Source organism: Triticum aestivum, chromosome 7B (genome assembly GCF_018294505.1).
Source record: "Triticum aestivum cultivar Chinese Spring chromosome 7B, IWGSC CS RefSeq v2.1, whole genome shotgun sequence".
In the NCBI taxonomy this organism is placed as follows: Eukaryota; Viridiplantae; Streptophyta; class Magnoliopsida; order Poales; family Poaceae; genus Triticum; species Triticum aestivum.
The window spans coordinates 205580547-205596789 of NC_057813.1; positions in this window are offsets into that span (position 1 = coordinate 205580547).

Below are 16243 nucleotides of genomic sequence, written 5' to 3' on the forward strand. Positions count from 1 at the left end.
GAGGGAGATCTGGCCGAGTGATTCAGCTTTCTTCCCAGGAATAACACCATGGAAACTCATATTACTCTCGCTAAGCTTGGACATCGGAATGCCCATCCCTTTCAAGGTCTCAGCGTAGAGGATGTTCAGACCACTGCCACCGTCCATCAGTACTTTGGTCAGTCGGGTGCCTCCAACCACGGGGTCGACTACCAGAGCTTGCCTCCCGGGGGTGGCCACGCGAGCAGGGTGATCAGACTGGTCGAATGTAATGGCTGTCTGAGACCATCTAAGGTAGGTGGTCGTCGCCACCGGAGCGACCATGTTCACCTCCCTGTTGATGACCTTCAATCGACTCTTGCTTTCAACGTCGACAAATATCATCAGAGTGGAATTGACTTTGGGATAACCATTGTCTTCCTCATCATCTTCACCTTGATCTGACTCTTTCTCTTTCTCATTGGGTTGTTTCTCTCGGAACTGCTGGATAAGGAGTCGACACTGCCGGGTCGTATGCTTCGGGTAAATCATATTACCTTCTTCATATTTCTTCGTGTGGATGTGGCATGGAAAATCTAGAACATCATTTCCTTCCTTATCCTTCACCTTCTTAGGGGGCCAGGGCCCCTTAGGTTTTCCCTTAAACTTTCCTTGATTCACTGCCGCAATCTCTCCGGGAGCCGCTGGCTCGGCCTTGCGTTTCTGCTTCCGACCGGAATTACCCCCACCGGCCTCTTGGCCGACTGGTTTGCTCTTCCCGCTACGGAGTCGATCCTCTTCTTCTTCGTTAGCGTATCGGGTGGCTATCTCCATCATTCGGGCCAGAGTCATATCCCCAGGTCGACCGAATTTCAAGACCAACTCCCTGTATTTGACGCCTTCCTTGAAGGCGCACACAGCTTGATGATTTGAAACATTCTCGACGGTCTGATGCAAAGTGGACCATCTCTGGATGAATTCCCTCAAAGTCTCATTCGGCTTCTGCACGCAGTGTTGTAGCTCGGGCAATCCTCCGGGTCGCTTGCACGTGCCCTCGTAAGTTCTCACGAACACTCGGGACAACTCTTCCCAACTGTGAATACTGCCCGGAGCCAACTGAGTCAGCCATGCTCTGGCCGACCCTTCCAACATGAGTGGGAGATGCTTCATAGCAATCTCGTCGTTACCGCCTCCGATCTGCACAGCCACTCGGTAATCTTCAAGCCAAGTTTTAGGCCTAGATTCACCGGTGAACTTACTGACTCCGGGTGCCAGCCTGAAGTTAGTAGGTATCACTGCTGCCCTGATGGCCCTGCTGAAACACTCGGGACTAGAAACATGCACTCGGCTGCCACTTGGACGATCTCTGCCAGGGTCTTCCTTGTGTGCTCTGTTCCGGTCGACCAGGCCTTGAACGAGGATAGACCTCGCGTCAAAGCCCGGTTCTCTTGGGTCGACTGAATTCCTGCGCTCACCATTGTGATGGCGCCTATCATCGTTCCACCGAGGCACATATGATGCGTTCCTCGGAGGAGGCGTGGGTCCTCGATGACGATTGTCACGGTTGAGTGGAAGATCATACTGCCCACGGCCTTCATGTCGCGAAGGCGATCTCGGGCTGTGGGCTGAGTGAACCGTGTCCACTACAACGGATCTGCTACGAATCCTATTCCGCGACTGAGATACCACTGTATTCTGCTCTCCTGCTTCCCTGAGAAAGGCTCGGATCTGCATCAGCCCTCTGCCAGCTTCCGACTGGGAAGGTTGGATTGACTCTGCTATTTGGGTCGCAGCTGTGAGATTCTTAATCGGAGTGCGGTATACCTTAGGTGGGGGCGGGAAAGCTGTCGTTGACTGGACTCATGGATCTGCTCCTGGGCGCGCTCGTCGAGAGCGTGCTGAAGGTTGTCCAGTCGAGTGCGCTCAGCCAAGATGGCTAGGCGCACCTCCTCCAAGGCCCGAGCCTCGAGGGTTTCTCCAACGATGGGCGCATGGAGTGCATCCATGTTGCGGCGACGAAGGTCCTCCCTCTGCTGTGAAGAGAGGGGCTCGGGTCGATACTCCTCATGGACGTGTGACGGATTACCGCCTCCGTATCCGTCGCCCTCGCGATGGAACCCAGGAGGGCTGTGAGGGCCATCGACCATCAGGACTTCGGCCGCAGGATCGCTGCTATCACACTCGGATGTAGTCTCCACGGAGCCAGTCGACAGATTGAACATGCCGTGGAGGGTTTCGTCGGGCTTGATTGCCGCGACTTGATGGGTGGTCGAGCATCGAGCCACCACGTGTTTCACCCAGCGCTGAAGCCGTGATCGACCGGATCGCTTACGGCGGCGAACAGCGGGGAGAGAAGACATCGTCGGAGCCGACTGATACTGAGTCGACGGCTGCCGGAGAAGGACGCCGCGAACGCACGCGCGAAGGTGCGTCCCCCCTCGAATGGGGAGCACCTCGACGTTGAGTGGAGCTTCCTGAAGCCATGCCGAGTCGTCGACGACGAAAACGAGCGCGCCGAGACGGATCTCGCGGCCCTGAACCATCTCGCCGCTGGAAACCATGATGATGGTCGGAAAAACTTGCAACTTCACCGATAAGTCGCTAAGACACCGGCCCCACGGTGGGCGCCAACCGTCGTGGTTCTAAGTCTGACAGTAGAAAGGGGGGTAGGTATGGAGAGGCAAGATCATAGCTATGATGAAGATGTACACACGATGTTTATGAGTTCAGGCCCTTCTCGGAGGAAGTAATAGCCCTACGTCTTGGTGCCCGGAGGTGGTCGATTGGATTATATGTGTTGGATTACAGAGGGTGCCAACCCTTGTGCCAGAGGAGGGGGGTGGCTTATATAGAGTGTGCCAAGACCCCAGCCCCACTCCATTACAAGGAAACTAATGCACATAAAGTATGGGTGTTACTGGTAACGCCAGCATTAAGTACTCTTAATGCCCATAAAGACTAAGGAGTAAATATCTGGCCGTTGTGCATTCTCCTGACTACTGGTCTTCGGTATGGTCGAGTGATCTTCCTCGTGGTCGACTGTCGACAGGTAACGGCTGTCGAGTGATGTGACTGTCGAGTGGATTGCGCTCGACGTATGAGACTGGTTCTCTTCTGTTGGCTCTTGGTCTTTTCATATCCCAGGGTAGTGACCTTGGGTAGGGCTCGTAGGTCGAGCCTATGACCCTACCCCGGGTCTGTATCCTCGTCAGGAGCCATCTTCTTTCGCCCTGTCAATATCACATCTGAACGAATTAATTTCCCATTCATCAATTTATGTGTCCTTTGCTTTCCATTATGAATAAGAGTGTACGTGTTGGTCCTTCGAGCATGTTGCACACTATGGTCATACTGCCAAGGTCGGCCTAGTAACAAGCCGCAGACTTCCATTGGCAAAACACTGCATTCCACCCTCATCGACATACTGCCCAACAGAAAATTTTACACGTGCCTTATGTGTAATTTTGAGCTGCCCACAATTGTTCAACCACTCCAGATGATATGGTTCATCATATCGCCATGTCGACAAACCAAGCTTCTCCACGAACATCTTGCTAATGCCATTAGTGCAGCTACCGCCATCAATTATTAACTTGCACGATGCACCCTTAATGTCACACTGAGTCAGAAATAAACTCGTGTGTTGACCTCTGCTCACTGCCATGCTATCTCCGCCATCTACCCTCTTAAATTATACATTCAACCCACTTGTTGGTACTACCACATTCCCTTTTTTCTCTTCATGTGCAGACATATTTTCAGTGACAACGGCACCACCCTCAGCCTTTGTATTTTCTAACAACGCCATCTTCTCTTGTTGTTTCTTTGCATCAATTGCAGCCCGTGCACGGTCTCGCCTCTTTCGATCCTCCAAATATTGTTCGGAGGAGTATGCTCTAAAATAAGCCCATTGACCTTGACAAACGAACTTAAATTTCCTCCAAGAAAAAGTGTCAGATTTATCAATCTGTAACCCCCTCTTTTCTGTCCAAGGTTGACCAAGTATCAAGGTGCACACATACATATGGTGAGGAAGAACATAAGACAATACGAGATGGGTATGGACACAAAATCTCAAACACACATGTACCCGATCTTTTATAGTACAAATTTCCCTTGCCACAAAAGTCTATACAGTTCTGGATGTTTGGTCGTTGATAACTGTAGCCCATCAACCAATGATTTACTCACAAAATTTATGCTTGAAGAACGATCAAACATTGGAGCACAAGTAGTTGGCCCCACCTTCACTCTTGTATAGATTTGAAACCATGAAAGGGCTCATGACGGATCCTTCTCACATTGGGACATCTCACCATCAAAATAATATTCTGTCCCCATGGCAGTTGTAGAATCTGTGCAAACAAATTATACAGAAATTTGCACCATAATAAACCCAGCAATCCGATACCACTTGATATAAGCACGAACTCAGACGTGCCAATGGTTTGGCCCGTTCTTTTATGATGCAACAAACTCCAAAATTTCACTGATAAAATAAATACTCCCAATTACACGAGCGATACGCGTAACCTGAAGTTGGGGTATTGACGAACAACGAACAATCCCTTGATGCACGAGGAACCTTCCATTGTAGTAGTCGTAACTAGCACGCAATCCACCGATGACGATGGACCTCAAGCCAATAGCTAGAAAATTCTACGTGCACGCACAAGAAGTCTCTCGCCAAGTGAAATCTTCAATCAAAATTTTCAAGATACATAAAATGAACACCCAGAGGCCGCTTCATTGTAGGTGTATAAAAACTCAAAAAATTCAGTCTTCCCTCAGGTACATGACGAGTGAGGGAGTCCCGGATTAGGGGGTGTCCGGATAGCCGAACTATCATCATTGGCCGGACTCCAAGACTATGAAGATACAAGATTGAAGACTTCGTCCCGTGTCCGGATGGGACTTTCCTTGGCGTGGAAGGCAAGCTTGGCGATACGGATATGTAGATCTCCTACCATTGTAACTGACTCTGTGTAACCCTAGCCCTCTCCGGTGTCTATATAAACCGGATGGCTTTAGTCCATAGGACGAACAACAATCATACCATAGGCTAGCTTCTAGGGTTTAGCCTCCTTGATCTCGTGGTAGATCTACTCTTGTAACACACATCTTCAATATTAATCAAGAAGGACGTAGGCTTTTACCTCCATCAAGAGGGCCCGAACCTGGGTAAAAACATCGTGTCCCTCGTCTCCTGTTACCATCCGCCTAGACGCACAGTTCGGGACCCCCTACCCGAGATCCGCCGGTTTTGACACCGACATTGGTGCTTTCATTGAGAGTTCCTCTGTGCCGTCGCGATCAGGAAGGATGCCTTTTCCCATCTTTAAAGACGGCGCCGTCTTCAAGGGAGCTCTGGCCTCCGGCCAAACTATCCGGCTAGGTGGTTTCCTCATGACCGCATGTTCGGCCACCGCCCCGACAATGACCTCTCAGGTCATCAAAAGCGATCTTCACGTCAGCTCGGAATTTGCCGAGCGGCTAGATCCGATGGAGCTCTCATCCGTAAACGAGCTCTTGGATCGCATCGCCGCCCTGGGAGTCGCTACAGACTACGACCAGATCGGCCTTAAAACCGATCTAAGAGAAATTAACTCTCCCCAGGCTACCCACCACGTTGTTGTGGTAGAAGAACAATGCAGCGATTCTTCTCCTGCGTTAAAAACCCATTATGTCCAGATTCCCGATCCCTCCATGTCGGATTCCCGCGGAGGGACGGACGTCAATCAAGTACTGAACTTAAAGTCAGACATCGGGCCAGATTTGTCGAAAAACATCCAACAATCCAAGCTTCCAAATCCGGAAACTTCTTGGCCTTCGAGCCCCAGACCGGGCGGGGTTCCGAATTTAGTTCCCCCCGCCCACCCTAACATAAGCGATCTATCTCAAGTACGGAAAGGGCCCGATGAAGCAGTACATCATTACTGGGCCAGATTCCTCCTGATTATGAACAGGATAAAAGACTTCCGTGAAGAAAGCGCGATCTCAATTTTCTGCAACAATTGCACGGACAAGGGAATCATGAACGCCATAAGTCGCCGCGAAGTTACACGCTTCACCGACCTAGCGACCATTGTACAATAATACTGTGCAATGGAGAGTCCCAGGAAAACCGAAACTAGGTTTTGGGACAGTCCGGCCCTGAATACAACCCTAGTCCGAAATAAAAGGGTGCGCCATACTCAGGCACCTGGGCTAAAAACCAAAAAGCAAAAACCCCCTAAAGGGCACGGGACCGTACTGGAGGGATGGCTCAACGGACCCTGTAAAATCCACAGTACGGAGGACGCCACTCTAACACATAGCCTTCGAGCATGTTGGATACTACGGCAGGTGGCCAAAAGTGGCGAAGGCTTTCTAGCCCCGGGCAAAAAGCCCAACAGTACCAGTACGGTATTATCAGTCTTCGAGACTTTCGCATCAAATAACATGCGGAAACGAACAATCCGCAGCCTCTCCGAAGTCTACCAAGTAGCAACAACAAATCCATGGAGCGACACGGCCATAACCTTCAATGCCAGTGACGAACCTAAATTCCGAACAGCTCGAGCACCAGCCGCATTGGTTCTCAGTCCGATAGTGGACGGCTTTCGTCTTACCAAGGTACTCATGGATGGCGGCAGCGGATTAAACCTCATCTACGAGGAAACCCTTCAAAAAATGGAAATTGACTGGAGCCGCATTGAGCGGAGCAGCACAACCTTCAGAGGAATAATCCCTAGTCGAGAAGTACGCTGCACAGGAAAAATCACACTCGACGTAGTGTTCAGCTCGCCGGACAATTACAGGTCCGAAGAGGTCACGTTCCAAGTGGCCCCATTCAGCAGCGGATATCACGCCTTGCTAGGCCGAGAGGCATTCACAATCTTCCAAGCTATACCCCATTACGGGTACATGAAGCTTAAAATGCCCGGCCCCAATGGAATCATCACCCTGGTCAGTCATCCAGATATAGCACTCCGAGCTGAAAATAAGACAGCCGCACTAGCCCTAGAGGCACTATCCGAAGCCCTAGCGGCAGAGGAACTTACCGCACTGTGCTCCACGGTGAACAGGGATGATGTGATACTCGATAAGAGATCTAAGTCGACCTCTTTTAAACCAGCGGACGAAATAGTCAAATTCTAGGTCCACCCAACGGACCCCACAAAGACGGCCTCCATTGGGACACAATTAAACCCTGAGGTAGATGCCGCACTATGAGAATTCCTTCGGGAAAATTGGGACATTTTCGCCTGGCACCCTTCAAATATGCCAGGAATACCACGCAGGCTGGCAGAGCATAGCCTAAATATCATAAAAGGATTCAAGCCAGTCAAACAGGCTCTTCGACGATTTTCCGAACCCAAAAGACAGGCAATGGGAGAGGAGCTAGCCAAACTCCTAGAAGCCGGATTCATCAGAGATATAAAGCATTCGGACTGGCTAGCCAACCTGGTGATGGTACCAAATAAGGACAAATTCTGGCGCCTTTGTGTCGATTTCAAAGACCTTAACAAGGCTTGTCCAAAGGACCCTTTCCCTCTCCCCCGCATCGACCAAATCATCGACGCCACCGCAGGGCATGATTCGTTGTGCTTCCTCGACGCATACTCCGGATATCATCAAATCAAGATGGCGGAAAAAGACCAGGCCGCAATGGCATTCATTACTCCGTACGGACCATTCTGCTTCAACACAATGCCCTTCGGACTTAAAAACGCCGGCGCAACATATCAGCGCATGATCCAGACGTGCCTAGCTACCCAGATAGGGAAAACAGTGGAGGCATACGTAGACGATGTGGTCGTTAAGACCAAACACGTCGAAACTCTAGTAGACGATCTGAGGCTGACATTCGACAACCTCCGGGCATATGACATCAAGCTCAACCCGGAAAAATGTGTTTTCGGCGTTCCAGCCGGAAAGCTCTTGGGCTTCATTGTATCCGGCAGAGGAATTGAAGCAAACCCAACCAAGATCTGGGTTCTGTCACAATTGGATATCCCAAAAGACCTCAAGCAAATACAAAAATTGACTGGATGTGTGGCAGCTCTAAGCCGCTTCATCTCCCGTTTGGGAGAAAAGGCGCTGCCCCTCTATCGCCTTCTCCGGCGCACCGAACACTTTGAATGGACGTATGCTACCACGGCCGGACTCGAAGAAATTAAAGCCACATTGGCAACAAATCCGGTCCTGGCCGCGCCCAACCTGGGCGAACCTATGTTATTATACATCGCAGCAACACATCAAGTCGTCAGCGCCGTACTCGTCGCGAACGAGAAGCAGAAGGACACAAATTCCCTCTTCAAAAACCAGTGTACTACGTATCCACTGTCTTAACTCCATGCAAGTCCCGGTACCCACATTATCAAAAGATAGCGTATGCGGTTTTCATGGCATCCCGGAAGCTGCGACACTACTTTCAAGAGTGTTCCATAATGGTGGCCTCTGAAGTACCTCTCAACGATATTATAAACAATCGCGACGCGATGGGCCGGATTGCAAAGTGGGCCATTGAGCTCTTACCATTCGACATAACCTACAAACCACGGCGAGCTATAAAATCGCAAGTTTTGGCTGACTTCATCGCTGAATGGACTGAAGCCGAACTCCCTAAAGAGTACGGCGCATACTCCAATTGGATCATGCATTTCGACGGCTCCAAAATGTTGGCTGGCTTGGGGGCTGGCGTTGTCTTGACGTCCCCCACCGGAGACACAGTCCAATACGTACTTCAAATAATGTACACGGACTCCAACAATGCAGCCGAATACGAGGCCCTTCTACATGGCCTCCGGATGGCAATCTCCATGGGTATTCAACGCCTAGAGGTGCGCGGGGATTCAAACCTCGCAATATCCCAAGTAAATGGAGATTTTGATGCCAAGGATCCAAAAATGGCAGCCTATCATAACGTCGTCCTAAAAATGTCAGCTCGGTTCGAAGGACTCGAATTCCATCATGTAGCCCGGGATAATAACCAGGCAGCAGACGTGTTGGCACGCATCGGCGCAAAACGCGACGCCGTCCCTCCAAACATCTTCCTGGAGCGGCTCTTTAAGCCATCCATATTATGGGAAGAGGAGTCCGGATACAGCAATCCGGAACCAACTGCATCGCCCAACACAACACATTCTGACATAATTGGAGGCTCAGCCGATGAAATAACACCTTCAGCCCATGAAATAATGGCAGTAATTGCCCCGTGGATAGAACCATTCCTAGCCTACTTAGTTAGGCAGGAACTTCCCGAAGACCAAAATGAGGCCCGCTGCATAGTTCGGCGATCTAAAGCCTACAAGGTCTATGAGGGAGAACTTTACAAGAAAAGCACAACCGGAGTCCTTCAAAGGTGTATCTCCGAAGAGGAAGGGCGAAATCTCCTGGCTGAAATTCACGCCGGACTCGGCGGGCACCACACCGCCGCTCAGGCCCTTGTAGGCAAGGCCTTCCGTACAGGATTTTATTGGCCAACAGCCCGGGCAGATGCTCAGGACTTAGTCCAACGATGCGTCGGTTGCCAGCTCTTTGCTAATCAGAGCCACATGCCACCCACCACCCTCAAAACTATACCCATTACTTGGCCGTTCGCGGTCTGGGGGCTTGACATGGTTGGACCCCTTAAAGGGGAACCCACAAGCACAAATACTTATTGGTCATGGTGGATAAATTCACCAAATGGATAGAGGCCAAGCCGGTTAAAACGGCCGAATCCGGACCTGTGATAGACTTCATATCCGGGGTAGTACACCATTTTGGCGTCCCCCACAGCATTATCACCGATAACGGTATGAATTTCACGGCCGACGAAGTTAAGCTCTGGTGCAAAAACATGGGCATCAAGGTCGATTATGCTTCAGTCTACCACCCTCAAACTAACGGCCAAGTGGAACGAGCAAACGGTCTAATCATGAGAGGCATTAAACCCATATTAGTGCGATCCCTCAAGGAATCCAACACGCACTAGGTAGAGGAGCTCGACTCCGTACTCTGGGGGCTGCGGACCACGCCAAACCGCACTACCGGATTTACACCATTTTTATGGTATACGGCGCTGAGGCAGTTTTGCCCTGCGATATAATTCATGACTCACCTCGCGTGCGCATGTACGAAGAAAGAGAAGCCGAGTTGGATCGGCAGGACAGCTTGGACGCCTTAGAGGAGGAGCGCGACGTGGCAAAATCCCGTTCCGCATTCTATCAACAGCAGGCTCAAAGATATCAAAGCAGAGAAGTATGGGCCAAAACTTACAATGTTGGCGAGCTAGTTCTACGCCTGCCGGACAAGAAAAAGGACAAACTCAAGCCCAAGTAGGAAGGTCCCTTCATCATCGACCAAGTCCTTACCGGCGGGGCATACCGTCTGCGCAAAGCATCTGACAACCGACTCGAGCCAAACCCATGGAACGCAGCCCGTCTCCGAAGATTCTACGCCTAGCGCCGGACTCAGGGTTCGTCCCCTCCCTTCGTCCACCTTTCATATTTTTTTGCTGTCTTGGTTTTCCCTCCTTTTTCCTCCTACTTTTTTCAATACAAGCCTCTTGAGGGCTGATCTGCGCTTTGTTTGCACTTACTCGATGTGCTACTCGCACTCGTTATACCTGGGGGCTTCTTTAACAGAAGCTTATTTATACGGGCTTCATGCCCAATACATGTGTTATACTTCCGCATGTACCTTTTACTCACCATTATATGCATCGATATGACTTAAGCTTTGGCCAAGTCGGGTTGCCTGGCTCCTGTGATTACCCCTACGTTCCCGATTGTTCGGCTAGGAGGTAAAGGGAGCACCTCTGCGATTGTTACTACCGGGTCAGCCGGATGTGTACCTCAGACTGGGTGAAGCCGAAGGCTAGCGTTCTTAAGGGAATATTCGGTCGGTGACATGAAAGATGATTTATTACTTATTTATTTCCCTTCCCCCAGATGCTTTTTCTGCTCTTTTCGCAGTCTGGCAATGCACTTTAGGGCATGCCTCCCAGGGAAAGAAACCCCTAATGGAACTATTCTCCCTGGAAGATGTTTCTTACTAACCATGTAATATAACATAGCTAGTTGGGCACTTGTCTGATAAAGCACTTATGACCCCTACGCCTTGTCTCCATGCATGCCCCGGTTCTTTTATAACCGTAAGGGTATTCGGACACACTCCGGACTATTGGGTCCCGAGGTTGAAGCGAAAAGGTCCGCAAAGACAAACAATCTACAATCCGGCTAGAAGGCATTCTACATGCCAATTTTAAAAATTACATCGTCAAACTGACTGATTGTACTCCTCTTCAATCACATCTAACAGGTTGTCTAATTTATAGTCCTGTTGGGAATATTTTGCGGCCAGCTCTACTTGGCCGTACACTAGGCTCACAGGGATCTCCTTCCCATCGGTCCCCACAGGTCCGACCGCGGCCATGTGGTTTGGATAAGTCTTCGAGTACCGCGTCTTCACCATGGCCCAGGCCTCCCTGGCGCCTTGACGGCAGGCCGATATCTTCCACAGACGGAGACGCTGCCGCACTCCCTGAAGCTTCTCAGCAAGCCCTCCAAGACCTTCGGGTAGGGAGATAGAAGCCCATAAAGCCTGAACAACGCCGCTCATCGCCTGCCGAACACGTTCGTGCAGTTGCAGCAGCTCGGGAAGAGGGTCTCCCGTGGAACCAGGCATCTCCTCCGCCGAACGACCCGTGAGCAGACCTACAGACAGATCTCTGTCAACCGACTTCCTCGCCGAACTCTTCTTTTCAAAAGAATTTGCTCAAGCACTTACTATAAATGCCGCGACGAAGCCGCCGGTTCTCCTTTACGGAATTAGACAACTGGACCCGAACATCTTTTAGCTCTTCGCCCAGCTGGGTGTTGGCATCTTGGAGTTTATTCCTCTCCTGCTGCACCCTCATAAGCACCTTCTCGCCGGCCTTCAACTGGCGCCGCAGATGTTGCTTGTCCGGATCTAGTCCGGAACCCTCTGCAATTTTATTGTTAGACTATACACACACGCCACACTTCATAAACTACTCTTCTTTTCAAAAATATGAAATACCAGAGGGGGTCTCTGTGGCTCCCCCGGCAGCGGCCAGTGCGGCCTCAAGTTGGGCCTTGCATTCTTGAAGCTCCTGGGACAGGTGGGTATTCTTCTCTGTAAGATCCTGCATAACAAATGATCCTTAAATCAGTTAGTTTAACTATTTTAAGTCTCGGGGGCTACTGGCATATATAACTATTAAACATTCCTCACCCTTATGTCTTTTACATACTGCTCCGTGGCTCTGGTTAAACCATCTTGAGCAACACGGAGGCGCGCGTCTCCCACATTAAAGGCATTCAACGCCTCCGGGGAGAAACACGCGTCACGAAGAACAGTCCGACGGTGCCGGTGATTCATGGCGCTCTCCACCTCAGACCTGGTGGCGGATAGCCTGTCGGCACCCTCCGTTGGAGGAGCATCCGGCTCACGCCACGCGCTCGCCTCCCCTTCTGGCCAGGCGTTGGAGCCTGGCTGGCGAAGGCATGGTTGGCACCCTCTCCGGACTCACTCCGGCGAGCGCTCTTTCTCCTGGAAGAATCATGAGCATTAATATACCTCCCAGGGGTCCTCCCCTTAAAGGACGACGGTGCGCCATACCTTTGCGTCGACGTTTCGATTCGCGCCGCACTCCTCTTTCGCCTGCTGGGCCGCACCGACTTTGGTTGGTCAGTCGCCGCGGGCTCGGCTTCCCGCTGTAAAGGCACCTCCTATGAAGCACCGTTGGCATATGGTAGTTAGATATAAGCGTTAGAAATGTAATGGTGTTGTGACTTCGGTCGTACTCACCTGGGAAGCCGGATATAAACCGGGGTAGTCAGCCGTAATGGCGACTAAAGCGTTATCTATGCTGAGCTAGTGGAACACCCTGTCAATCAGTTCCACCACTAAATACGGGTCCTCTCCGGAGGCCGGATCAAGGGACCTTTCCGGATCCTCGGGTTGTGGAGCTGGGCTTTTTATGTCCTCCACATCCCGGCGTAGTTCCTGCGTCGAAATCATGAAATAAGACACTTGCCTTTGAAGGCACAGATCAGATACACAAACATCCGCTTACCCAGCTCCGAGGGTTATTCATGGAGAATCCGTTCAATGGATTCGTACGGAGGAAGTCCTCCTTCTCCCCCTTGTACAAGCCGGATAGGATCTTCGCCAGATCTTCGGTCGAGCCTGGCCCCTTGCGGCCGTGACGGGTGGCGTCATTCTCCCCGTTGAAATCCCACATGGGGTGGCCCCTATATTGGAGCGGCTGAACCCCTCGCATAATGCATGTGGCCATGACTCCAATCATGGTTAATCCGGAATGGGCTAGTAGCCGTATCCGGCCCATAAGATAATGGACGCTCCTATCGTCTTCCCCTTGAGGGCTCCGCGGTCGCCAACTCAGGCGCTTCTTCAGAGGAGCGTTGCTGAACTCCGGGAGGCCAATCCGAACTGGATCTGGCAGCGGGGCGTCTTCCATGTAAAACCACTCCGAAGGCCAGTCTTCGGACGCCTTCTTTGGGGTTCCGGACAGATATCCGGTCCCGGCGATGCGCCATATTTCGGCTCCGCCCACTTGATATATCGACCCCTCGTGAGAACGGGGGACGAGGCAAAACAGTCTCTTCCACAGCGCAAAATGGGGCTCGATGCCCAAAAACAGCTCGCAAAGAGCTACGAAGCCCGCGATGTGCAAGATGGAGGCAGGTGTGAGGTGATGAAGCTGGAGTCCATAGAACTCCAGGAGCCCCCGGAGAAACGGATGTATAGGAAATCCGAGTCACCTTATTAAGTAAGGGACGAAGCATACCTGCTCTCCTTTGGAGGGATTGGGGACGCTCTCCGCCTGTTTCCCGCCCTTGTAGGTGGCCAGTCCGGCTCGAACCGGAACCATAAAGGCTGGGGGAAGGTATCCCTCTGCTTGGAGCGTCACTAATTCGCCATGCGGGACTGAGCATCTCCTCCAATCTCCTGGCTGAGGACTCGGAGCGCGAGAAGAGGAGCCGCGTCGACCATCCATGTTGGAATGGATTTTCGCTAGATGCGCTTCGATGAGTACTCGCGGAAGGGGATGGTGTGATTTGGATCTAGATCTTCGCCTCTCTTATAGGCGGCTTATTCGCACAGCTAGGGGGTAAAATGTAAAGAAACCCTGGCTTTTCACATTCATGCTACACGTGGAAGAGGGCCATTATTGGACGCAGAAGCCAAGGAGCACAGCATTTATGAAATAGTCGGACACTATTCGGCAAATACATGGAACGTGGAGGAGAACCCGCCTTGCAAACGCCGAAGACAACACGCGCGCCGGACTCATCGTCATTGAAGCCTGGTTCGGGGGCTACTGAGGGAGTCCCGGATTAGGGGGTGTCCGGATAGCCGAACTATCATCATTGGCCGGACTCCAAGACTATGAAGATACAAGATTGAAGACTTCGTCCCGTGTTCGGATGGGACTTTCCTTGGCGTGGAAGGCAAGCTTGGCGATACGGATATGTAGATCTCCTACCATTCTAACCAACTCTGTGTAACCCTAGCCCTCTCCGGTGTCTATATAAACCGGATGGCTTTAGTCCATAGGACGAACAACAATCATACCATAGGCTAGCTTCTAGGGTTTAGCCTCCTTGATCTCGTGGTAGATCTACTCTTGTAACACACATCTTTAATATTAATCAAGCAGGACGTAGGGTTTTACCTCCATCAAGAGGGCCCGAACCTGGGTAAAAACATCCTGTCCCTCGTCTCCTATTACCATCCGCCTAGACGCACAGTTCGGGACCCCCTACCCGAGATCCGCCGGTTTTGACACCGATAACAAGCGCTCCTTTTATATTGGTAAACGCTTGTGACTGGTCGGCCGTCTAGCTTTCGGCTGGTCGCACCGCTCCAGTCGCGCAAGTAGTATTCACGTGGGTCTCTCGAAGCCTCCAGTCTATTCATTTCTTGGCGAGGAAATTGCAGAAAACCACCACTTTGAAGGCAAGCTTTGCATCTACGGTAATCTTTTTGCAGAAAGCACTCATCGGCGGATCGGGCCCAATTAAGCTTATTTATGACAGGTGGGACCCGCCAATCAGGCTGATATGGAACAAATTTTTAACGCCGTTAGTTGAACTATTTTGCTGGACACAGGGCCCACTTGTCAGCATTTCATCCCGTTCTTCTCTCCTCCCTAATCTCTCTCTCCCCGAACCAGCAGAGCGCCGCTGCCGCCCATCGACATGGCCTCTGAGCTCCACCAATTTCGCCACCGTTAACCAACACTCGTCCTGATCCAGCAAGAATCGAGCTGTCGTCCCCTTCCGCACCTCATATTCGTGGTCCTCCACTCCAATTTGACATGGATCTCGCAAGAACAGGGAGCCCCTGCCGCGACCTCTGGCGATCTAGTCATCCTGGAGCACGCTCACGGCATCCTCGGCGTGTGGTGGAAGGTCGCCCCTCCATAAGCACATCTCCTGCGAGGGCCGGGAGCGGCCAGACCGCGGGCAGGAGGAACTGGAGCTTGCCCTGTCAGGGTGCTGCCAAGAGCCATCCTGCCATCCTTGTCGCGAGCCACGAGCGCCTCCTGCCCCAGCCTGCTCACCTCTCCCAGTTGCCCCGCGCAGCAGCCGCGTGCAGTGGCGCACAGTGCTCGGCGTCCGGCACCGCCGCCTCGGGGTCGAGAATCGGCAGAAGGTGTGTCTGCCAGCCGAGGCACATGTCCATGGAGTCCCCTGCGTCTGTGGCGAGGCGGAGCAGGTAGGGCTCTCTGAAGAACACGCGGAGGTGGATGGCACCGGCGCCGGTGCCGCCAGGAGCGGAGACCGCGGAGTCCAGGTGCACGACGGAGAGGGAGGAGATGATGAGGAAGGGGGCGGCACGGGAGCGTGGGAAGGACGACGGCATGTGCGGCTGCGGGCACTTCGCCGTGGATGGCGCGGGACGGGGGACGGTGGGGCGGCACAGTGGGCGGCGGCAGGATGGGGTGGTTGACTTTATTTGGTGCGATACAGTGGAGGAACCAGCTTTTCTTTCTTTCAATGACAGGCGAATCCCACAAGGTCACATATGATGATAACAGTATCAATTGTCGTCGTTAGATGTGAGATGTTAAGTGGTGCCACGTCAACCTAACTGGCGGGCCCCATCTGTCATAAACGCGGTCAACCGAGGCAAAGCAGCCGATTAGTGTTATTTGCAAAAAGATTACCGTAGACGTTGTGTTTTCTACGAAAAAAATGTATTGTAGTGTTTTTCGCAAACCTAGCCTTCAAAGTGGTGGTTTTGTGCAATTTACTCTTTCTTG